The 25,072-nt window shown below is 43.1% G+C and overlaps 1 protein-coding gene across 7 annotated transcripts in view; it reads left to right on the top strand.

The window, feature by feature from the left end:
• The first annotated feature begins 15,493 nt into the window (after positions 1-15,493).
• HIVEP3 (HIVEP zinc finger 3) overlaps positions 15,494-25,072 on the top strand; it is a 391,298-nt gene continuing 381,719 nt past the window's right edge. For all 7 annotated transcript variants that reach the window (XM_033954082.1, XM_033954084.1, XM_033954087.1 and 4 more), the window contains exon 1: positions 15,494-15,718. The gene's annotated coding sequence lies outside the window, so the exon portion shown is untranslated. The remainder of the gene's footprint in view (positions 15,719-25,072) is intronic.

Genomic DNA, 25,072 nt, shown 5'->3' on the forward strand with positions numbered 1-25,072 from the left:
TAGTAACGGGGGCACGGGGGGAGGGGGTGGTCCGCCCCGGGCACGGTCTTGGTGGGGGCGCTGGCACCCATCCTCCTCCCTGCCCCCGCTCCTTTCTGACCCCCTGCCACATGCCTGCGTCTCCTTCCCTTCCCTCATACCTCTTTAATTTTCCCTGCGTGAGCAGCATTACAAACTTGCTGCCCGCACAGGCCCCGCGCCTAGAAAATAACATCAGAGGGATAGCCGACACGACACGGGCAGCAAATTTCTGAAGTTGCTCAAGCCTGGAAAATTAAGAATGTATGGGGGAAGGGAAGGGGGCACATGCACTGCGGGGGGGGGGGGGGGAAAGAGGGCTGGGGTTGTCGTGAAGGAGTGAGAGGCGGGGAAGAGAAAACCACCATCCCGTTAATGAGTGGCATCAAAATGTGCTAGTCTTTCACCACTCTTTGGAAACGTTCCTCCTCGTTGCTCTCTCTGGACCTACCTAGACTGTCTCTGCTAGGAGGGTCTCAGGTGTTGAAGGATGTGAAGCATTAATTAGAAATTAGGTTCCGATTGAGAGACGCGTAGAAAAACACCATGGCAGGACTTGGTTGCCATGAATACAGGCGAGCCATGATTTCAAATATCCTAAAAATGAACAGAATTGTTGGAACTTGATCTTTATGGTGTTGTTTCCTGCGTCCGCTTCTGGCTCCCTGCGATGCACCGTTGACAAGTGCGGGAGATTTCTGTCTGAACCAGACCATATTGGGTTGAGCTCAAGTGCCTGTCTGATAAATGAAACTCACTGTGGAAACGTATGTCCCTCAAATATTCGTATGTCATGACTTTATGGTTTTCAACTTGTATTCTATTTGCCTGTATAAAAAAAATGTACTGTGGAGGATGAGTGTGGGAGATAGGGTGTCCTGTTTGCTGTAGTGCTGCACTACGTGAGACTCCGGTTTAAATTTCCTCTCTATGAAGGTGGGGGGGGGGGGGGAGAGGAAGAAAAGGGCCACCATGCACTCAAACATCAGCTACTTGCTGAAGTGCTGATTTTTGCTATAAGAATTATCAGTGGCTTCAGTCTCATGAGACCGGATTGATGGAAGGCTTGCCAATTGGATCCAGATTGGCCCGACAGGCTTGATCTAGGCCTGGATTTACACCGTATCATGCAGAGACTTGTAGGGGAGAGTGTGGCGCAGTGGTTAAAGCTAGAGCCTCAGCCCCCCTGAGGTTGTGGGTTCAAACCCACACTCCCCTTGTTAGAAGATCAGTAGTTCTGCATATCAACACACGGTTTGTATAATACAAGATTCATACTGCAGAATTAGTCATGTCTTTGTGAGAAAATGTCAAGGTACATGAATCATATATCATCCCACCCCTACAAGGTTAATGGAAATATAGAGGGCTTAGAGAAACCAACATATATCTCAGATAATACATACAGCATTTTTAATTTACTGTGAGAACAAGGATATTTTGGAGAAGGTATGGAGTAATATTATATTCGATTCTCTTAGCATTAGTGACAGCTATTCAGATATTTACATAGGGTCAGCGCATTGAATTTTTCTAGGGGGAGGAAGTGTCCTTGGCAATACATGCTCAATTAAGTGAATGCAGAGAGCCTCAAACTACCGTCTAACCAAAACAGCCTACCCCAAACTGCAAAATCACTAATTACTCTGCTCTGTTCCAGGAAGGCAGCTTCTGTAACCACAATCCTTGTGCTTCCCAATAATACTGGAATCAATCAAAGCCTCCCTTCCACTCCCCGCTGTCTTCATCATTTGAAAGTTCATCTTCGGGGGGGCTTCACCACATCAGAAAGACCCCAGTTCCTGGAATTTGTGATCTCGACAGCACTGCAAACTGTACCTGCCAAATCCATCTTGATCCCTTTGAACCTTCCATGAACCTACAAATTCACCTATCTTAGATTTTTCACTTTAGTTTCTGCTAAATGTGGTGAGGGTAGTGATGCTCTTGGGGGAAAAAGGGGAGGGCTGATCCTAACTCATCCCTGGACTGTACCCGAGTCCCCTGATATACACACTCTAAGAATCCCGTGAGGAAAGTGCCATTTAGGAAAGTGACTTCCCCTTATGGAAACCTTCCCCCTTGATCCAAGCATAGTTATGTAGCCTGAGGCAATGTTTCAATTTTTGGATAAATGAATTCCATTAGTCCATTCATAATATTACGGTCTTAATGTCTTAATGAAACACCCCCATTACTATTCTTTGACTGCTTCGCCATCCTACTACAACTCTCCCACCTTGCAGTGTCAGAGGCACCAGAATCTGCATCTCCCACCTGGGTTTGTAGTAGCATCACAAGGAGAGCAAACCAGAGACGTGGACTGTCCCCATGGCATGTTTCCTGTTTAGAAATGGCATGTGTGCCAAGCAGAATTATTAAATAAATTTAATTTAAATTGATATTTCTATACTGCTTAACCCAGCTGAGCTCAAGACAAATGACAATCATTTTTTGAATTAAATTATTACAAAAGTATCTGAAAATCTATGTAGATTACCACAAAAAATCCATACACAATGATTTAGGGCTCCTTTTACTAAGGTGCACCAGCGGTTCTAGCACGCTAACGCCTCCATAGAGCTTGCGTTAGTATTTTTCATTTAGCGCGGGGTTTGCGCACACTAAAAACACTAGCGTACCTTAGTAAAAGGAGCCCGTACATTCTTTTTATCAAGAAGATACCCTGGCCACGAATTTGGACTTGGAGGATGAGATGTACAGCATCAGCATCTATGAGACAAACATGGTTTTTTTCTGTTACATAGATCTTTTTGGACCCCTGTTAGGTTACAAAAGTTAGTTCTAAATCGAACAGATGCTGGCACTGTCATCTAGACATTGGGACACTGGATCATCTGTTGTTCTATTGTCCTTTGATACTCAGCTTTTGGAAGTCAATACGGGGACAAGTTTCAAGTTTATTAAGTTTTAATATACCGACCATCAAGCAAATATCTGGACGGTTTACATTAGATTTAAAAATGACAGATAGGAGTAGGAACAATTGAAGAAATATTAAGTAATTTAAATAATATATAGTGAACATTAAAGACATTAACAAGACGGACTTGACAGTGAGGAGAGGGGGAATGGATGGGTACAGTTACATTGTAGGTAGAAAAAGGAGAAAGAGGGGTTGGGAAAAAAACATGTTGGATGGGAATAAAATATATGGAATGTTTGTAAAAGAGAAAAATTAGATAGAAGAGAAATTAAGAAGTGAGAAATTAAATAGAAGAGAATGCATCACGAAATAAAAGAGTTTTTAAGTTTTTCTTAAATTTGTCAAGGTGTTGTTCGTCTCGAAGTGGTTGTGGAAGGGAGTTCCACAATGTCGGGGCAGTTACCGCAAAATTTATTTTGCGTGTGTAATAAAACTCTTTTATAGACGGAATCAATAAGAAATTTTGATTTGAAGATCTCAAAGTTCGAGTAGAACACTGAGGAATGAGAAGTTTGTGAAGATATAGCGGTAGGTGAGAAGATTTTATTTTGAATGACAAAAGAATGATTTTGTAGGTGATTCGATGTGTCACGGGTAGCCAGTGAGCTTCTTTTAGTGCTGGCGTAACATAGGTTATAGATGAGCTTTATTGCGGTGTTTTGTATAAGTTGGAGGTGGCGAATTTCTTTTTGTGGGAGGCCATTGAGTAGGGAATTACAGTAATCTAGGTGAGAAATAATTAGAGAATGAACAAGGATTTTGATAGATTCGGTTTCTAGAATTGAGGTCAGTGAACGAATTATGCGTAGTTTAAAGAAACATGTTTTAACTACCGAACTAATATGGTCATGGAATGATAGGTCTTTATCAAAGGTCACTTCTAAGAGTTTTATTAACCTCATACTGGAATCAACAATCCCTTTGATGTATGAGGCAATTATATGTTGGACATTGCTGCATATCAAGCCTCCCATGGATCGCTACAAAGGCAGGCTTTTCCTAATTATGACAGGAATTGCTATGCAATTGGTAACCAGCAATTGTAAAAATTGCGACCGCCTCAACTTTCCGTTTTGGCGGGTCAGTTTATGTTTAGGTTACAAATACGAAAAGATGAATGCAGATATATTATGAAATAGCAAATTATTTAAATTGGTTTGTGACCTGTTGACATCCTTTGTTAATTCAACATAGTTGTCTTTTTTAAACTTTACTTTATTTTTATACATATCCAGGATGGGGTGGGTGGGTGGGGGGGGGATATTTTTCTGGTTCATTTCTTGATTAAATTGTTGGATGGGAGGGATATTTATTTTCTGCATTGTTATTAATGGAATTTAAGTGCTTATTTTGTTATTAATGTGTATATAATTCATGACACTTTGTATTAGCTTTGAAAATTAATAAAGATTTGTAAAAAAAAAAAAAAAAAAAAAGAGAATACACTGAATCTTACAAGAAACTCATCAACCAAAATAGGTTAATGAAATTTTGTGGGGATTTAGTCAGGATTTTTCCGGATGTCTCTAGAACCACCCAATTGAGAAGGAAAGAATTTCTGAAATTGAAGGATAGAGTTTTGGCCCTAGAGGCATCTTTTTACCTGAAATTTCCCTGTAAATGTTTGGTTAAGTTACAAGATATTGAGTATGCCTTTTGGGATCCTATACAACTACAACAATTTTTAGTTGCGAGAGAACAGAAATGAGTTTGTTTCATCTAGCTGAGAATATGAGGAGAATTAATTTAAAATAATATCCCATTTAGTAAGGAATGATTCAAGGTTCTTTAGTGCGAACCGAGAATTATTGTCCTTTAGTTTTCTTGAATTTATTTGATTAGAAATAGTAACATGTGCTCCCCCATTAATGTGGGCTTAAAAGGAATTATGTATGTATGATTTGATTATGTATTGTTTTGTGTGATTTTTCCTTTTTTCCTTTGGAATTATTGGATATGGTAATGTATTCAAAATTATAAATAAAAAAAAAGAAAAAACTCATCAAAACTTTTTCACATTTGTAAATGCTCAGCTTGATCATAGTGCCATTTTATTTTTCTTATAACCCTCCTCCTAGGCCAGTGGTCTCAAACAAACCCTTTGCAGGGCCATATTTTGGATTTGTAGGTACTTGGAGGGCCGCAGAAAAAATAGTTAATGTCTTATTAAAGAAATGACAACTTTGCATGAGGTAAAACTTGTTATAGTTTATAAATCTTTCCTTAATTGCTTCTGACAATTTCAGCTATACGCAGGTGAAAGCAGCCCAGGTGACAGGTCAAAAGCGCGCAAGACAATCGCGCGCCGACAAAAGCACGCAGACAACTCAGCGCAAAGACAATTGAGCGCAAGACAAGTAAGCGCAAAGACAACCGAGCGTAAGACATTTGAGCGCAAGACAATTGAGCGCGACAACTCAGCGCCAATTTAGTGCAAGATAACTCAGCGCAATGACAATTCAGCGCGCCACTAGAGGCCGCTTTCTCATCGAAGGACACGCGCACGTGAACACGTCATGTGTCATGTGATCACGTCAATGCGTGTTCAGTATGATTCCCTTGACTCTTTGCGTTTTCAATATAAGTCACGTGAATGCATTTTTGTTACTATGGTTACGTTTCCACATTATATATGTCCTCCGAACAGCCCGCCTTCCTTTCGCTGCCTGACCGTGTCCGTTATAGGTAAAGATCTGGTTTTGCTAGTACTTGATCTATAATGAATATTTGTCTTGCACGGATTTTTCTCGCCTCTGGTGAGAGCGAACGTACTTCCACGTTTCTTCATTTACAGGTATGTTTATATTTCCGGTTCACGCAATTGTCTATGAACCAGGTACAGAAATAAGAAAACAAGACATATGATACGGACATTAACAAACTGGCACGTAATGTAATCCATCACGAACACTTTCTGGGCACTGGCAGAACACAAATTTCGTGTAATGTAATGTTTTCCAAGGTAGAGAAGAGCACAGCCTTTGAAGGCCTTTTAACCCAAAACCAAAGTTTTAAGCTTAATATGACAGAGCCTTGGAAGTTAGAGATTTCAAGAATGGCGTGATCCTTTCACTTTCTTTCATTGAAACCTTGCCATTCTCTGAGTTGCAGATACCAGCTCAGTTTGTTTGGAATCCTCTTGTAAACACGTTACACCAGGGGTTGGCAAGTCCAGTCCTCGAGAGCAGGAGCCAGGTCAGGTTTCCAGGATCTCCACCATGAATATGTATGAGATGGATTTGCATGCATTGCCTCCTTGAGATACAAATCTATCTCACGCATATTTATTGTGGATATTCTGAAAACCTGACCCGGCTCCGGCTCTCAAGGACCGGAATTGCCTACCCCTGCATTACACTAATGCAGGTGATGTCTGCAAAAAAAAAGGAAATAAATGACACAGGCCCCGAATCTAGAAACGGCGTCTAACTCCTAGGTGTTGTTTAGCACAGTTTTCAATAACCCGCTAGATGCAGTTTATAGAATCGTGCCTAGTAGTGTCCAAAGTGTTCTTGGGCCCCAGTAGGTGTTAAAATCCTTAGGCGCACTCCATTTAGGACAGGGTTTTCTTGTTCTGAGTATGCCTAACTTAATCCATGCCCAAACTCCACCCCGAATTTGCCTCTAGTCACACCTATTTGCTGTGTCGACTCGAAGTAGTAGGTACCTACCAGCAAATTAAATTTATTTAATTAAATTTATTTTAAATTTTTATTTATTTCTATTTCTTACATACATAACAAAATCCAGGCAAAATATTAGAATACAAACTAAGAAAATACATACATAAAGAAAAAAATTTTCTATAATTTTAGTCCACTTTATTGGGGCTATCTTGTTCCCTAATAGGCTAGGAAATTGCTAAGTAATTATTCATGATTCTATCACAACAGGCAGGTAAAAAATGAGTTTATCTATCTAATGTCACTTATTATCATCAACCACTATGGGGTCCTTTTATTAAGGTGCACTAACTGATTTAGCACACGCAAAAGATTAGTGCGCGCTAAATGCTACAGCACCCAAAGAATGGATGCCTTAGCGTTTAGCATGCGCTAATCTTTAGCTTGCGTTAAATCGGTTAACACACTTTAATAAAAGGACCCCTATATTAATTTCAAAAACTGTACATTGCCCGCCCTCCTGCTGGAAACCCCCCCCTGTACATCAATGGCAGGAGAGATGCCCAGTCCCTCCTGCCAGAACTCCCTCCACCCCCTGAACATCGTGGGCATCCCCCTCCACCCACCCGGATCCCATCAGCCCTCCCTACCTTAAAATGTTGGCTGGCTGGAGGCATCCTTCCCAAATCCAGCCGGCTGGCCTGCCTTCTCACAAATGGCAGGCCTGCCCCTTCCCGGCGCTTAAGGCTCCTCCCCTAAGGGATCTGACCAATCACAATCTTAGGCCACTCCCAGTGCATCCCAGAATGCACTGCAAATGGGGCCTAAGATTCCGGTTAGCCCAGGTGGGGCAGGCCCGCCTAAGGCTAAGGCTATTTCCGGGCCAAGGCATGCCCATGCCTAGCCTTAGGCGAGCTTAGGTGGGCCTACGCACCTCCCTAGGCTCCTGGAGGCACCATCATTGTAGGCGGCCTGCCTCAGGAGTTGTGTTTTTTTAGAAACGTGCGTCCCAATTGGCTGGTTAGACAGCAGTTAGCCGCCTACAATCGGGATGCTGTTTTTAGAATTTGGCCCTAGGTGTCTTTATAGAATCAGGGGCACAATATATAGAGACAAAAAATAGAGAATTCAACTACTACTACAGTAACTAGATCTTGAATTATTCAATTATTTTCACGGTACATAAACCCACTATAAATGTTCCCCATTATCTGACATCTGCTAATTTTTCCCCCCACTTAAATGTGTTTCTCCCAAGAGCAAATCTCTTTTGTCCAAACACCCCTAATCCCTCCAGAACATGCCACTGTGTGAGGGGAAGAGGCCTGGAGATTATCAGTAGGTCATTTTTTTTTTCCATTCTTCACAGCTCATTTCTCTTTTCTTGATGATGGCCTTCTAAATCTGTAAGACTAATTACAATATCCAGTTTAGAGATCATCCAGCTAATTACTGCTCAGTACAACTATCAATTTGCTAAGGCCATTTCTACCAAACTGTGATAGTTACAATGGTTTACAAGGAGACTATAGCCATCAATATGTAATATTACCTCCAAAATATTGTGTCATAGTAACATAGTAGATGACGGCAGATAAAGACCCGAATGGCCCATCCAGTCTGCCCAACCTGATTCAATTTAAATTTTTTTTTTTTCTTCTTAGCTATTTCTGGGCGAGAATCCAAAGCTTTACCCGGTACTGTGCTTGGGTTCCAACTGCCGAAATCTCTGTTAAGACTTATTCCAGCCCATCTACACCCTCCCAGCCATTGAAGCCCTCCCCTGCCCATCCTCCTCCAACCCTGTCATCATTTATTATCAAAATCACCTGTATTTCTCGGTCGTCTCCTCATAACCTACACTCCATCCCGGACATTAAGGGCTCCTTTTACTAAGCTGCGATAGCGTTTTTAGCGTGCGCAGAATTGCCGCGTGCGCTAAACCCACGCTACGCGGCTGGAACTAACGCCAGCTCAGTGCATCTTGCACGCATGGCAATTTAGCACGTGCTAAAACCGCTATCGCAGCTTAGTAAAAGGAGCCCTAAGATCAATGGAACATCATCTCCTTTCCATTCCTTCCTTAAAAATGATAAGCACAAGGTGCGCTGCTATTTTTTTGGTTTCAGCCCCTCAGCTTTGGAACGACTTACCTGGCTACTTGCTAAATGAAACTGCATTGGACAGATTTAAAGGATCCCTCAAAGATTCCTGTAATAAAGATGCTTTTGAAACTTAGATTCAAGGTTTAAGACCTTCTTATTTTTAAAAATTTTCATTTATCGTGTATATTCTCTATCTTTCTATGCATTTCTATTTTAACCTTTTCCCGTCCTGGTTGTTCTTTCTATGCTACATCTTTTTGTAGTTCTTCCCCTCTTCCATCCTGTTTCAGTCCATTTTGTACGTCCGTCTGAAATTTGTCCATATTTATTATTCCCCCCGCCCCCCCATTTTTAGAATTGTAATCGCTTTGAAATATTTGACAATGCGTGTAAATCAAATTTTAAATAAACTTGATATATCACACAGTTCAATAAAATAGTTTCTATGTGGTGTACAAAAAAGGGTTGCAGAGGAAAAGACAGGTGAAGAAGAAGACAGACAGAAGCATTAAGGAAAGGAAAGAGTGGAATTAGAATTAAGGAAAGGTGAGTTTTAAGATCTACTTTGAAAGACGTACAAGAGGGTTCATGACGAAGGTGAGCAGGAAGGGTATTTCACAGCTCAGGGGCAATGTAGCTGAAGGCAGTCACACAGGTGGCCTCCAGATGTATGATTGAAAGGGGAAGAAAAGAAAGACAACTTGTATTATAAGAGTGAAGTGTAAGGGAAGAGTTGTAAGGAATGAGGAGATAGTGAAGGTAGTTGGGGGGCACTGTTAAGATGGCCCTTGAAAACAAGGGTCGACAACTTAAATTGGATACAAGAGGAGAGAAGCAGCCTGTGTTCAGTTTTAAAAAGTGGGGTGATTTGGTCAAAAGGGTAATCATGGGTAAGTAGACCGTCAGCAGCAGAATGAACCAGTTGCAAATGTTTAAGAAGGTATATCCTATCATTCTCTCTGCAAGAAACTCCTCAACTCCTCTATGCCCTGTCTGTTTGTCCAACTAGACTATAAGCTCTTCGGAGCAGGGACCGTCTAGTGCGTGCTGATTATACAGCGCTGTGTACACTTTTCAGTCCTATAGAAATGATAAATAGTAGTAGTATAGAAGTAAACCAACATACAGAGAGTTGTAGTAATAATCATTTTATTCTTATATACCGCCATACCAAAAGAGTTCTAGGCAGTTCACAACAAGGTGAGCTAATACATGGGATACAGATAAAATACAAATTAGAATAATGGACTTAAAAACAGATAAAGACAGAAAGCATTTACAATATAATGCAGAAAATACCGGCATGGCAGGGAAAGAAGTAAATAAATGTATATTCTATACGTCTTGCTTAATATAGTTATTAGCAGGGACTCATTCAGGCCACGTAAAAAAGAACAGCTGACATTTTTTTTACGTGGCCTGAATGAGTCCCTGCTAATAACTATATTAAGCAAGACGTATAGAATATACATTTATTGACTATTACGATTGCATCCCAGAAATTTGCTAGGGAAAGAAGTAATACATAGAACAGATAAAATACATCAAGTTGAATATAAGGAACTTGATTGAAAAAATGAAGCAGATTGAATTAAGGTATTAGTCAAAGATAATAATAATTTTATTCCTTATATACCGCTATACCCTAAGTTCGAAGCGGTTTACAGTGAAAGTCGTGTCTAGAGAGAGTACAGTGTTACCAGTAGGACAAAGTGAGCAGGTACTGGGTGATTACAATAGGTAATAACAAGAAAGCAGTTACAGGATGTTTACAATAAGATACAGGGTAATGGGTGTTTACAATAAGGTACAAGATAATAACAAGAGAACAGTCGCAGGATGTTTACAAAGATACAGGATAAAACAAAGTGTGAAACAAAGTGAGCAGGTACTGGGGTGTTTACAAAAGGTACAAGATATTTACAGGAGAACAGTTACAGGATGTTTACGATAGGATACAGGGTGTTATAGTAAGTTATAGGCTGGTACAGTATGAACAGTACTAGAGATCAATGCTGTATACAGCTGGATAAGTATAAAGTGCGTAAGAGAGGTGTACAGCATTCAGCGTTGGGGGAAGGGAAAAGGAAGGGGGAGGATTATCGAGGAGGGTTATAACTGATAGGGGGATAGTTTAGGTGATGTTGAAGAGTCGGGTCTTCAGGGATTTTCTGAAGTCCGCGTATGATGTGGCTTCGAGTATTGGTTTTGCTAGCCATGTGTTCAGTTGGGCAGCCTGGAAAGAGAGCATTCTGTTTAGGTACTTCTTGTAGTGACATGATTTCAGGGATGGGTAAGTAAAGAGGTTTGTTCTGCGGGAGGTCTTTATTGGACGGTAGGTGAGGAATTGGGAAGCTAGGTAAGTTGGAAGCATCCCGAAGATCGCTTTGAAGCTGATGCAAGCGAATTTGAAAAGTATTCTGGATTCAACTGGCAACCAGAGGAGGATTTGGAGATATGGCGAGATATGTTCCCATTTCTTGAGTCCGAAGATGAGACGGACGGCAGTGTTTTGGACTAATCTTAGCTTGTGGAGGGACTTTTTGTATGCTCCCAGAAATATGATGTTGCAGTAGTCCAGAGTACTCAGGATGGAGGCTTGTACTAGTAGACGAAAGGATGATTCGTCGAAGAATTTTTTGATGGTGCGAAGTTTCCAAAGGGTAGAGATACATTTTTTGAACATTAGTAGTCAAAGTTTGTAATTACCACCAGGGCCAGGAAGACGTGGATAGTGGAAAAGGAAGAAATGGACAAACCAGAGCGAATGCAGTGAAGAAAAGAGCATTTACTTGTTCCCCCAGGGCCACATTTTGGAGGGCTTCAGAAAAATCTCTTATTAAAGAAATGACAATTTTGCATGAGGTAAAACTCGCTATAGTTTATAAATCTTTCCTTTTGCCTAAGTCTTAATAATAATGCCATTTACAGCTAAAGAGACATATAATAATAATAATTTTATTCTTATATCCCGCCAAAGCCATGATAGTTCAAGGCGGTTTACAACAAGATGTGTTGGACAAACAGCGAAGTGGATGCCATATAAAAGTCACCGAATACAAGCTTACAGAAAGGAAGAAGAGAGACTGTATAATTCTTAGGTTACAAATCGTTGTCTCTGCAGGAGACAATGATCAAGGAACTGTTTTATTTTACTTTTGTGATTATGATAGACATACCGAGGGCTTGGCGGGCCCATGTGGCCCCAGGGCTGCGAGTCTGAGACCACCGCAATAGACCAATGTCCAGCATCTACTAACTCCCTGCTGGTGTCCTGCATCTCCCTCCGACAGCATCCCAGTAGAGATGCGTGCACACTCGCGGCTTCTTTCACAAAGGCGCGCTAGCGGCTGCGCTAACAGCCCCGAAGCCCATCGAGATTTAAAGGGCTTCGGGGCTGTTGCTGCGTGGCTTTGTAAAAGAGGCCGGCAACAGAGCAACATGCCTACCTTGCTAGTCACAGACAGACCTCTTCACAGCACAATTAAGCACGACGTATAACATAAGAAGTATTAATTAGAAAAGTGGCAATTGAACACTTTTTTCCCTTCTCAAAATTTACATATATCGGTAAAAGTTTGCATGAACTTCTTTTCTGCAGGCAGGGTACGGAGAGAAGCATCCATGCGTGCAGATTTTAAAATGCCATTCTACACAGAAAATCAGAGGAAGACACAGAGGTCCCGATTCTATAAACGGCGCCTAAAAATTAAGTGCTGAAGACTATGGTGCATTGCCCCTGTCACTCTTCCGTTAGGCGCCATTTAAAGAATCGCTCCTAGCAGGGCCTAAAATGGACTTAAGTGTCCCCTGTTTATGCCAAGGTTTTCTTGGTCTAAATACCAGCACCTAAGCCCATTTTAGGCACCTACATGGAAAACAAGGTCTTAACCATGTCCAGTTTCTGGTAGGTGTCTATCACTCAATTAATTTATCACCCAATTCATTTTAAGTTAACCTAATTATCAAACCAAGTAAGCTTATTATTGGCACTGATTAAGCCCATTATAGTTGGGAAAACCGACCTGAAAACTTCAGGTGCCGTTTATAGAATCTGGGCCAGAACACCTCTGTACGAAGTACTTTTAAACATAATACTTATAAATTATTTACATGCAGTGCTGTGAAAGAGGAGTGCATAACAAATTCATAAGAAGCTGCTCCCTATGCTTAGAAATGATGTAGGATCAGGCCTTTGAGGGCTGAAATAGGAGTTTAAGCAGTGGATTTTGATTTTAGATTTAATTACTCGCCTAATATCGAGGTGATTTACATTCTGGTACTATATTGCCCTGTCCCAGGTAGGACTTGCAATCTAAGTTGGTATTTAAGAAAATGGAGGGTGAAATGAATTGTCCAAGGTCATAAAGAATGCCAATGGAAGAAGTGAGATTCTGGCTTCCCTGGCTCTGAGCCCACTGCACCAACTACTGGGATACTCCTCCACTCCAGCGACATCAGGTTGGGAATAGATAACAGTGCTCTGGCTTTTCTTAGTTTAAAATATAATTCTTAAAATGCTGTATTTACCTTATCTTTGTCTGTTGACTGGAATATAAACCATATTAAAAGGGGCAGTCTCTTGTGTATATGTACCATGCGGAATGTCTTTTACAGCTATAGAAATAAATAGATGTCTTAGTTTACTGAGCTGTTTGCAAGAGAGAGATGGCACACTACACCCAGAAGTGTGGAACAATGCCCAGTTAAACCTGAAGATGCTGACCTTGAAGGGACATGAAAACAAATTATTTGCTTAAGATGACCTATAGGTACAGTAGTGGAATGCAGTTGGGTAGTCACAACCTGATTCATTTCCATTAGGCAGAGGCATTTATTTGCTTCCTTTTCTGGCCAAAAATGTTGTGATTCCCATTCCCCTTCTAACAGGAGGCCAATTTTCAAAACTATGGGGGTAGATGCAAAGCCTAAGCCATGGACCTACCCCTTGGAATTCGGCTGGGTACTTGTGTGACAGAATGGCCCCCATCATATGCTCAATGGACCCCCATAAAGTGCATTTTATGCTCTTATCACTTAACAAAGTACATGAAAATATCCTTTTCCTGCCTATATTTTACCCTAAGCAATAACATCCCGGGTAGCAGTCATTTGAAATTGTCTTCCACAATGTGCCTAAACCCAATGCAGAGACGGATGATCAGCTCTCTCCTTCTTGGAAGATTTTTTTTTTTTAAATTTTGGACATCCGTAGCCTCTTGGTTCCTCCGGGAACATTATGGGAAATCTGCTTTCTTGCTTGCTTTTCTGTCTTTAAAAAGTTATGTAAATAATCCTAGGACCTGGCAGCAGGCTGACCAGCAGTAGAGGTCTGCATGGGAACGGGGATCACGGGAATCCCGCGGGGATCCCCCCCCAACCCACGGGACTCCCGCAGGGACCCTCCTCTGGCCCATGGGATTCCCACGGGGATGGAAGGCTTTGGAAGCAGGGTTCGTCCATATAATATAATGGACAGGTCAGCCTTAGTAAAAGAGGGGGTTTATAAGTTAATTACCTGAACAAAAAAAGGGTTCCACAAAAGAGATTCCACAAGGAAAACAGCAGCTCAAACACAAAAGAAACTGTGGAATTGATGATCCTGTCAGAAGTATTTGCTGCTTTTTATGGGGACGGACGGGAATGGAGGTAATTCCTTGCGGGGATGGGTGGGGACAGAGAGGATCCTGGTGGGGACAGGTGGGGATGGGTGGGATTTCTGTCCCCACGCAACTCTCTAACCAGCAGAGGAATTCAGGCAGAGCCCCCCCCCCATCCCCCGCTCGTTGAGGACCTCGTACAGCAACTGCTACCTCATCGCTTAGGATTAGATTCACCCGGCCCTAGCGACAGGGCCAAGGTGACGTCGGGCCCGACTAAACTAAACTAAACCTTAAGTTTATATACCGCATCATCTCCACGGAAGTAGAGCTCGGCACGGTTTACAAGAACTTAAAAATGAGAAAGGGTAGGAAAAGGTTTACATAAGTTTATAAATCGAGTGGAAAAATAAGGGAAAAGAAATGACATGATAGAGAAGAGCCAGGTTTTTAGTTGCTTGCGGAATAAATGGAGGGAGCTCAGGTTCCGCAGCGGGATGGTAAGGTCATTCCAGAGACCTGTGATTTTGAAAAGAAGTGATTTTCCCAGTTTACCTGCGTGGAGAATACCCTGTAGGGAGGGGAAGGATAGTTTTAATTTATGGGCGGTCCTGGTGGAGTCAGGGCGCGAGGAGTTAAAGGAAAGTGGGATTAGGGAAGGAAGGATGCCGTGAATAATCTTAAAAGCCAGGCAAGAGCATTTGAATTGGACTCTGGAAATCACTGGGAGCCAGTGAAGATTGGCCAGGAGTGGGGAGACGTGGTCAGATTTACGTTTTGCAAAGATCAGCTTGGCTGCCGTGTTCTGAATAAGCTGGAGTCTTGGGAGGCTTTTTTTTTTTTTTTTTGTTAAGCATAGGTAAATGGCATTACATACTGTTTCCGATTCTCTTCGTAAGACGTTTGCCTCTCGCCGATCTTACGCAACAACCCCCCCCCAAAACGGATCTGTGCCTCTTATTTTGCAACTCGGTCTATGCACTGTCGAGAGGACGAGCTAAAAACAACAACAAACCAACCCCAAACAAACATCCGAACGAATTAAATACGGCCCGAATCGAATCGTCTCACCCCCGCCCCCCCCTCCAAGTCACTTCCGCGAAAAGGCGGGGCCTAACGCCGGCACGCGGAGGCGGAGAGAGAGAGAGTGTATGTGGGCGGCGCACGCGGCGTTTCCGTGTCCGCGAGCGCCACGCCGGCGCGAGGTGATTGCGTAACGCGAGGGGCGTGGGCTGGAGTGTGTTTTCAACCCCCCCCCCTCCCCCGTCTCGTGCCTTTGGCCAGGTCCTGTGGGAATAGCCGCCGCCGCCGCTTTTGCAGGTGCCGTGTTGCTGCGCGCGGGACGAAGGGTCTGCTCCAGTCCGCCTCCCCGCGGTTCCCGAAGCCTTGCCACCGAGGAGGGAAGACGGGGCGCACCGGCGGCAGGTAAAAAGCTCTCCACGGGGGTGGGGGGGGGTGTCTGTGCATAATATTCTGCCGTGAGGTGTCAGTGGGCAGGGCGGGAGGGGCGAAGGCTGAGCCCCGTCCCCGGCGGTAGGGAGAGCTCGGCCGCGGGAATTTGCGGGGCTTTTGGCGTCCCGTTAGGAGCCGAGCGGTGCAGGGCTCCGGGACGTTTGGGGACGTTGTCTAAAGCAGTGGTTCCCAACCCTGTCCTGGAGGAACACCAGGCCAATTGGGTTTTCAGGCTAGCCCTAATGAATATGCATGAAGCAAATTTGCATGCCTATCACTTCCATCATATGCAAATCTCTCTCATGCATATTCATTAGGGCTAGCCTGAAAACCCGATTGGCCTGGTGTTCCTCCAGGACAGGGTTGGGAATCACTGGTCTAAAGCCTCCCCTCCCCGAAACATAGTGCTAGATGGCATTCGGAGCCTGAGTTTCAACAGACTGCTTTTTGATGCCAGACGGTTTTGAATTGGGGGGAGGGAGGGGGGGGTGAGTGGCTCGTGCCATAGGGGCCAAGCATTTGCAAATGACGGAGGTGCCACGGTGAAGGAAGTTGGGGGCTCGGCAACCACTGTGCCAAGTGATCCTCTCTGCAAAGTCTATATTATAAATATGCATGCTCGTGTCTGCTGACACGTCTTGAGTTGAGCTGGCTGTTAGGTGTGTAAACAGTTGCAGAAACGTTTATAATTGCACTTTACCTTGTCCTGACACCACCCAGGTTTCCACTTTCCCTTATACCAGGGGTGTCCAATGTCGGTCCTCGAGGGCCGCAATCCAGTCGGGTTTTCAGGATTTCCCCCAATGAATATGCATTGAAAGCAGTGCATGCACATAGATCTCATGCGAATTCATTGGGGAAATCTTGAAAACCCGACTGGAATACGGCTCTCGAGGACCGGAGTTCCCTACCCCTGATCTACAGGCAAAGTAGATGGTCTGCGCAAGCGTCGGGATCGCTACACAGCGATCCATGTAGTCAGATAGGGGCATGTCTCCGATCGCCCCCATTTGAATAGTCTCCCTTCGTGAATTGGTCAGCCTGCTGCGGATCGGCCACAGAGAGGCAGGTTAATGAATCTAGCCGCAGGGATCTCAAAGTCCCTCCTCGAGGGCCGCAATCCAGTCGGGTTTTCAGGATTTCCCCAATGAATATGCATTGAAAGCAGTGCATGCACATAGATCTCATGCATAGTCATTGGGGAAATCCTGAAAACCCGACTGGATTGCGGCCCTCGAGGACCGACATTAGACACCCCTGCCTTATACAGACGAGGCACTTTAAATGGGGGCGTGCAGTGCAGATGTCTCTTTCCGTGCCTTTCCCTTGATTGTTGGCTTGTCTACAAGTGGACCATACGTAAAGGAAGTCATGCTATATGCATAGGGTTCTGAAACTCTTAAAGACAGGTATAAATTTATTCTTGGAAGACAGTACAATGCAGTTATATGGTAGTTGCAGCTTGTATCTTTTTTTTTTTTTTTTTTTTTTTTCTGATGGTATGGTATACAAATCAACCCTAGATTACCACCACCTTAAACCTATTTTCTTTAAATCCTATTTTCTATCATATATCCTATTCACTAGATTTACTCTTGAACTTTCCTGGGCCAGGGGGTAGAGAATTCCGTTCATTTCCCTGTTTTAGGGCTCTTAAGAGAGAGACTTCAGGGGGCAGCTGATAATGGATCTGCAAAAGTTCCTAATTTGTTCTGTAGCATTAACCTGTATGCATAGCATGAGGTTTGTTAAAATATTTTTTTTTTTGGCAATAAGCTTTGTCCATTTACTTTATGGCAATATGTATAGCTGAAGTCGGGCAGAAGGAACGCTCTTTTGGAGGCTGTTATAGGGGAAAACACCCTCCAGGGATTCAAGACAAAGTAAGACAAGGTCCTGCTGAGCCAGAACGTATGCCGGTAAGGCTAGACTCAGTTAGGGCACTGGTCTTTGACCAAAGGGCCGCCGTGTGAGCAGACTGCTGGGCACGATGGACCAGTGGTCTGACCCAGCAGCAGCAGTTCTTATGTTCTTATTAGGGTTCTCCTCCTTTCCAGTACTGAACTTAATTCTTTGCCACTTCCGATGATTCTGACATTTCTGTTAGATTGCAATTTTTTTAATGTATTTCTTTTGCAATCTTTAAGAAGCAATAAGAGTGGAGTGGCTTAACAGAGCATAGTAACATAGTAGATGACGGCAGATAAAGACCCGAATGGTCCATCTAGGCCAAGATCCAGGGAAGCTAGGGTTCAAATTAATTTCTTCCAGTATGACTTCTTGTGATCTTGGTCAAGTGACTTCACATTTGATTGCCTGAGGTAGAAATATATAGCCTCATTTAATAAGTAAATAAATTGCATTAGTGTACAATAACACAGGTTAGTAAATGAGGCACTGAGGGCAGATTCTGTAAACGGCGTCCTAAGTTGTCTAACCAGCCAATTGGGATGCACGTTTTCTAAAAAAAAACAACAAAAAACCCTTGAGGTACGCCACCTACATTGTAGGTGTTTGTCGCAGTTGAGGGAGACATGCCGGGACACTTAAGCTCGCCCAAGGCTGGGTGTGGGTATGGTTTCACCCAGAAGTGACCTTGAGTGAACTTAAGCAGCCCTAGGCATCTCCCTAGGTCCTTGACAGACGCCTGAAATGTAGCTCAGCAAAATAATCGCAGCAAGGGATTTCCCCTGCTGCGATCAGCTGAGTGGCTAGGGCAGGGAACTTCCCTGTGAATTCCCTCAGCAGTAGGGATGCCCTCTCCCTCCCGCTGGAACCCCCGACACCCCCCCCACCCCCACCACCACCGAGAATTCCCCTTCCCTCTCTTCTGCCGGACCCCCACCCCCAGAACTTTGGAAACTCCCTAACTGCTGACACCCTCCCTCCAGACCCCCTCAAACTCCTCCCAAGCTTCTAGACCAGACATAGGCAAATTAAGTTTGAATCAACTTGCACAGTTCATCATATATTACAGACTGATTCTCCAGATAATCTGATTCTGCTTTTTTCTCATTTGCATTATTCTTCCATCAGATTATGTGGTACTATATTACTACATTTGCCACAGATGAGAGGAGTGCGGTATAAACGACAGCTCAACTCCTCTTGCTTACGCTGCCATTACAATGTGGAATAATCTATCTGTTTGCATTAGGACTGATATCAATTACTTAAGGTTTCGTAAAAATTTGAAAACTTTTTTTTATACGACTTGTTGAATGTAAATCGCCTTGAACCTTTTTGGTATAGTGTGATTAATAAATCGTGTATTAGATTAGATTAAGTGCCAGAAAGAAATTATCACTCAGTGCCATTGTGTAAAGGGTACTCCAGGATGAGTGTTGATTCCCACACCCTACTTTGGTTACAATGATTTAACATCAGCTGGTAAAAATCCTGGTGTGTGAATTCTGTTAATGAGGGGCACAATTTTTTTGGAATGTCCCTGATTTCCCGTGCCCATGCCCCCCACCCCTTTTGGGTTGTACACTATGGTACTGCATGACCTGTTATAGCAGGGGTGGAGAACTCCGGTCCTCGAGAGCCGTAGTCCAGTCGGGTTTTCAGGATTTCCCCAATGAATATGCACTGAAAGCAGTGCATGCAAATAGATCTCATGCATATTCATTGGGGAAATCCTGAAAACCCGACTGGAATACGGCTCTCGAGGACCGGAGTTCCCTACCCCTGTGTTATAGCGTGCAGCAAGTTGCATGCACAAATCTCAACCGATGCCAAATTAACTCCAGTTATTGCTAGTTATTTGCTTGTTAATTGAGTTGTGTGGGCAACTCCCAAGATGGCTCCCAAGTTTTGGCGCTCAGCTTTCAGTGACCTTTATAGAATCTGAGGGATAGATTTGAAAATCAGATCTCCCTATATACTTGAATTTCCATGCCAACTTTGTGCTCCTGGCAAGTGCTCCTTGAGAGTGAAAGCGAGGGTGAGCCAAGTTTCCAAAACCGTAGTGCATTTTTTAGCGCCGGCCATGGAGCTAACAGCTGCGATGCTCATAGTATTCCTATGAGCGTCGGAGCTGTTACTGCCATGGCCGTGGCTTAAAACCATGCTGCGGTTTTGTAAAAAGGGTGGGGGGAGGGCTAGATAGCTAAAATATACTTTTTTGAAAGTTGTCCTGGTGTTTTGGCAAATATAGTTCATAATATAGGATCCACGTTGTGTGGGATATACTCCTGAAACTTGACTGCCATTGTTTTGTTCAAGTTTTACTCTTGCAGGTGGAAAGAGAAGCCATGTTTGCAGCAGTCCTTAACATTTTTGAAACTCCTTTCTTTTAAGTAGGCTCCAGAGCATTTCATAACTTAATACTTTAGAAGCAAACGTTCTGCTACATATGAGATGGGAATGCTTTCTAGCAGAATATTTCTGTCACATTGAATGTTTTCAGAGGGCTGAAGCTTTACATTGAATATCTATAGGGAATCCTGTTTCAGTGCCTGATAATGGGATTGCAGACACTCTTGTCTTTTCGGTATCTATTAGTATTTACATCCACCTCAGTATTTTGATCGTGTGTATGCTGACCTGGACCAATGAGGAAGGCTTGTGTAAGCCGAAACACGGACCGTGCCGGGTCAGTTGCCACTGATGGGGTCAACTGCTTTTTATTGTAGATGTATTTTACATTACATTAGGGATTTCTGTTTCGCCATTACCTTGCAGTTCAAGGCGGATTACAAATGGATTGTCCGGAGATTAGCAGTATTTAGTATTGGAAGTATTTAGGGAGTAGTTTGTACATTTCTTTGAGTTGCTAAGGATTACATCTGAGTTGTCATGATATTGGAAGTTCATATGTAGTAGTTGCAGGTGGTGCTTGGGACATTTCTGATTGTGTTAGTTTGGTTTTAGGTGTTTTATGAATAGAAGGGTTTTTATGTCTTTTTTGAAGGTTTTGTAGTCTGTGGTCAGTAGGTTGTAGAGTTGTGGGTCAAGTGTTGCAGCTCGAGTGGTTAGGAGGTTTTTTTTCTCTTTTGCCTTGATTTTACTTTATAGTAAACATTTCAAGAATATTATGTTCCACAGTCTCCGTCTTTTTCTGATATCCCTTCTCTTGCTGTAGAACTTTTGGGCCTTTCTGTTTGCGTATCATCAGAATATTAAGAATTATATTATAATATAGAATATGAGCATATAGGGGGGGGGGGAACCAGTTTTTCTTCCAGTCATGAGTTTTATTGCAGGGAAGTTTCTAAGTGCAATGGCAGTACCGGGTATGCGTTCTTAGGCTCTGATGCACATCCTGGATGTTGAGGTCATGTTGCCTTTGCAATTTTGCCTCAAAGCAAGCTTATTATATTCAGTCATGCTGAATTGTTTTGCCACTGTAGACTGGAGATAACTGGCCTGTATAAGTTTGTAAACCTTTTGTTTGAGCGATCCCTAAACATTTCCAGAAAGTGTTTATATTCTGTAACCGGAGTGAAATAATGCAACAGACCATGAGTTTGTCAACAAGGTGTGACTGGTACCACAGAGGCAACTGCCTTCATAGTGGCCCAACCTCAGAGACACATTGACAATTTAGAGGCAAATCATCGTGGAAGTGGAAGCACTAGGAATTAATTTAAGCTCTTCTTCAAAATATCATTCATCATATATTCCATAAGCAGGGTATATACTAGTCCCCTTCTGGATATGGGCTGTATTAAAATGCTCATACATAATAGAGTAAAAAGCATTTGTTTTTCCATATCGAGTAACCATTTGGCATTCTATCTTTATATACTTTGTCAGTTCAATAATGTTATTTATCACTTAAACAGCTTTTAAATAAACTCTTGGGAACATTGTCTGCTTTTTTTTTTTTTTTTAACTTGATCTTAGAACTTCAAATGCATTTCAAAGGCATTCCTCTCTCTTCACTCTTCATTGGTGAGGATAAAACCTCGTTCCCAGGGGGAATCCATTGCTTATGTTTTGCTTTTTTTTTTTTTAGATGCTCCAAATTAGGTGCTGGTAAACCCCCCCCCCAAAAAAAACAAACAAACCTGCACTAAAGGGCGTTCCGAGCTGAGCACCCTTTACAGAATGGCACGTAGCGTGGATTCTTGCGCCTAAATTTGGGCACGACGACTTACGTCTGCTGAAACCTGGTATGAATCCTGATGCACAAGCTGGGTACGCCACCCCAATATTCTGTAACAATGCGCCTACATTTTTGGAAAGTCCCTGATCAGCCCATGCCCCTTTTTGGGTGCGCAGCGTTACAGAATAGCGCATAGCCAGAATCGCGTCAGTCCAAATTAGTACCGGTTAACATCGGATCCCTCAAAGGACTTTTGAACTTTAGAAAAGCAATAAAAACTTACCTCTTCCCATAAATCCAGTCACTGCCTTCCAACCAAGTGTACTTGGTTGGAAGACTCAATGTATGTTACATAGTAACATAGTAAATGACGGCAGATAAAGACCTGAATGGTCCATCCAGTCTGCCCAACCATACGTGCTCTATAAATTAATCATTTAATTTAAATGGTCCTTTTTCTTAGATATTTCTGGGCCAGAAACCCAGAGCTCCGCCCGGTAGTGTGCTTAGGTTCCATCTCCAGCCCATCTTAACCATCCCAGCCATCGAAGCCCTCCCCAGCCCGTCCTCAACTGAATGTCCATATACGGGACACAGGTCGTGCAAGCTTGCCCAGTACTGGCCTTAGTTCCTTCAATGTATATAGAAGATGGGAGGGGGGGGGAAGGGAGGGAAATTATGTTAACTTAAAATGGTCAAATATAACATAGTAGATGATGGCAGATAAAGACCCGAATGATCCATCCAGTCTGCCCAACCTGATTCAGTTTAACTTTTTTTTTTTTTCTTCTTAGCTATTTCTGGGCAAGAATTCAGAGCTCTGCCCGGCACGGTGCTTAGGTTCCAACTACTGAAGTCTCCGTCGAAACTCACTCCGAAGTGGATCTTGCGTTAATGCACAGACAAAGGGATTATGAGTGTACAGTATGTATGTCAACCTTGTAATCCTTTTTGAGCTCGTTGGAGAGGACAGGATATAAAATGAAGTCGATAAAACAAATAATAATGTTTCATTAACTAATTTGCTCTGCCCTGGGCACCCAAGCTTGTGCAACCTGTATAGAATCTTGGGGATTTTGTTGTTTAGGGCACTAGTTTGGTTTTAATCTGAGGAGAGGGGGGGGTACTCTTCCCCTTTCTCTCAAGCTTGCTGATGAAGAAGCAAATAGTACTTCAGTAACGGAGGCTTGTCTGAGGGGGAGGGTTAACAGCACCACCTTTAATATTGCAGTGGTAGAGCACCCTCCTCTGTTTTAGGCTGAAAGAATAGTATCTTTTAAGGCCTCTTCTGGGAATCGGCCCACACGTCTTAGGTAAGGAATGTGGAGCATCCCTTGCAACGCATTTGCCAGGAAATCAGCGGTGACCATGTAGGAGGGAATGTATGTTCTTGTCACATGTTTGGAAGGAGTGAGTTTGCTTTTTTTTGTAAATTGGGAAGGCTGTCAGAGTTCTTTAATAATGTAATAAGTTGTGTAGTATCTGTGTGTAGTAAACCGTTGACATGAGCAAGTTGTGTGTTTCGTAGGAAACTTCGTATGATATTAAGCAAATTTAGATTTCTGCATCATCCTTCTGTATATCATTTCGTTTTACTAGACGTTATTCCACTGATTTCTCAATGAATCTTAACCGCCTCCCCCTCCCCCATGCATGACCTTACTGCTGGTCCTCCCTCTTCATCTGAGAAATTAGGATGCGCTGGAAGTTTCAGCTTTCAGTATTCAAAAATCCATTTCCCCAGTCTTCCCATGCAGAGTTTTAATCCAGTCTAAGGTGGAAAGCCCGTGGCAGTCCAGGAAAGAGAAGGGCAGCTGCAGTCGGTTCAGGTGAACTGATCTTTTTCCAGAGATTATGTTGTTATGGAACATTTTTCCTGCATTAGAGTAATAGGTTTATTTTGCAGCTGGGGAGAGGAACTTTTCTCCCCCACCCTCCACCCCCAGGTTTTAGAGATTTTATTATTTATTTATTTTTTTCTTCTCTCCTTGCACGTGTTAAGGTTTTGCATAGCTGCGGCTGTGCCTCCGAGCTGAGCTAACGCTTTCTGATCGCCAAGTAAGTGAGAAAGTGGCTTTTAACTTAGCAGCCAGCATCCATTCCTGGGTTTTGAAGGTCATGCTACTAAAATATGGGGTCTGTCCAATCTCCAATAGTGCTCTTTCAGGTCACTTGCTAATGATTGATTAACCTGAAAAAAATTGACGGGGATCACTAACACCTCCTACTACTCCGTAGGTACTAAGAGCTCCCATGTTATGGTCATGCTAACCAGTTAGTTTATGGTAATAGACAGCTAGCTGGGTAGCACATCTATGCTTTAATCTTCGCTTCTCAAGTACATCCAATATAACAGTGGTCTCAAACTCAAACCCTTTGCAGGGCCACATTTGGATTTGTAGGTACATGGAGGGCCGCAGAAAAAAAAGTTAATGTCTTATGACAATTTTGCATGAGGTAAAACTCTTTATAGTTTATAAAACTTCCCTCCTCAAAGGCCTGCATGTTCCCCCCTTCTTTGAAGCGTCCTCCAGCTTCTCCCCTGGCCTCCCGGTATTAGTTTCACCTAATTACCATGCCTGTAGAGAGGATCGCCGGTGCTGTCACATTCCTTGCAGGCTGCCACCGGCCTCCGCAGCACATTCCCTCTGCCACGGTCCCGCCCCTCCCCTGACGTCAGGGGCAGGATCGCGGCAGAGGGAACGTGATACTGAGGATGATGGCAGCATGCAAGGATCGCTACAGCACTGGCAATCCTCTCTGCATGCTGCAGTAATTATCTGAAGATAAGAGCTGGAGGCCAGGAGGGAAGCCAGAGGATGCTGCAAAGAGCGGGCAGCACTAGTATAGACCGCGGGCCACAAAATAGTACCTGGCGGGCCGCATGTGGCCCCCGGGCCACGAGTTTGAGACCACTACAATATAATCTCCCCAAAAATTTCTAACACAACTGCTACAAAAAGGTTATACATGAAACAATTTAGCAGATTGAGTCGGGATGGTGCAAGGTAGAAAACTAAGAGAGGGGGCTGCTCTTGAAAAAGCCTAACGGCAAAACATGTTGGCCAGTCCCTTCCCGGCATGGACGAGCAAAAAACAAAAATTAAAAGCCGGCATTGCAGCGGCTACAAAGCTAAGTAGAGCTAAGAAAAAACAAATTATTGAATGCTTTTTAGCAACGATCTCGATGAAATTTGATGGAAGTTTTATTTAAATTTTGATTATGCGCAGGAAGCACTTTAAAAAGTTTTAAAAAAAACAACAACCCCCCCAAA

Source organism: Geotrypetes seraphini, chromosome 8 (genome assembly GCF_902459505.1).
Source record: "Geotrypetes seraphini chromosome 8, aGeoSer1.1, whole genome shotgun sequence".
In the NCBI taxonomy this organism is placed as follows: domain Eukaryota; kingdom Metazoa; phylum Chordata; class Amphibia; order Gymnophiona; family Dermophiidae; genus Geotrypetes; species Geotrypetes seraphini.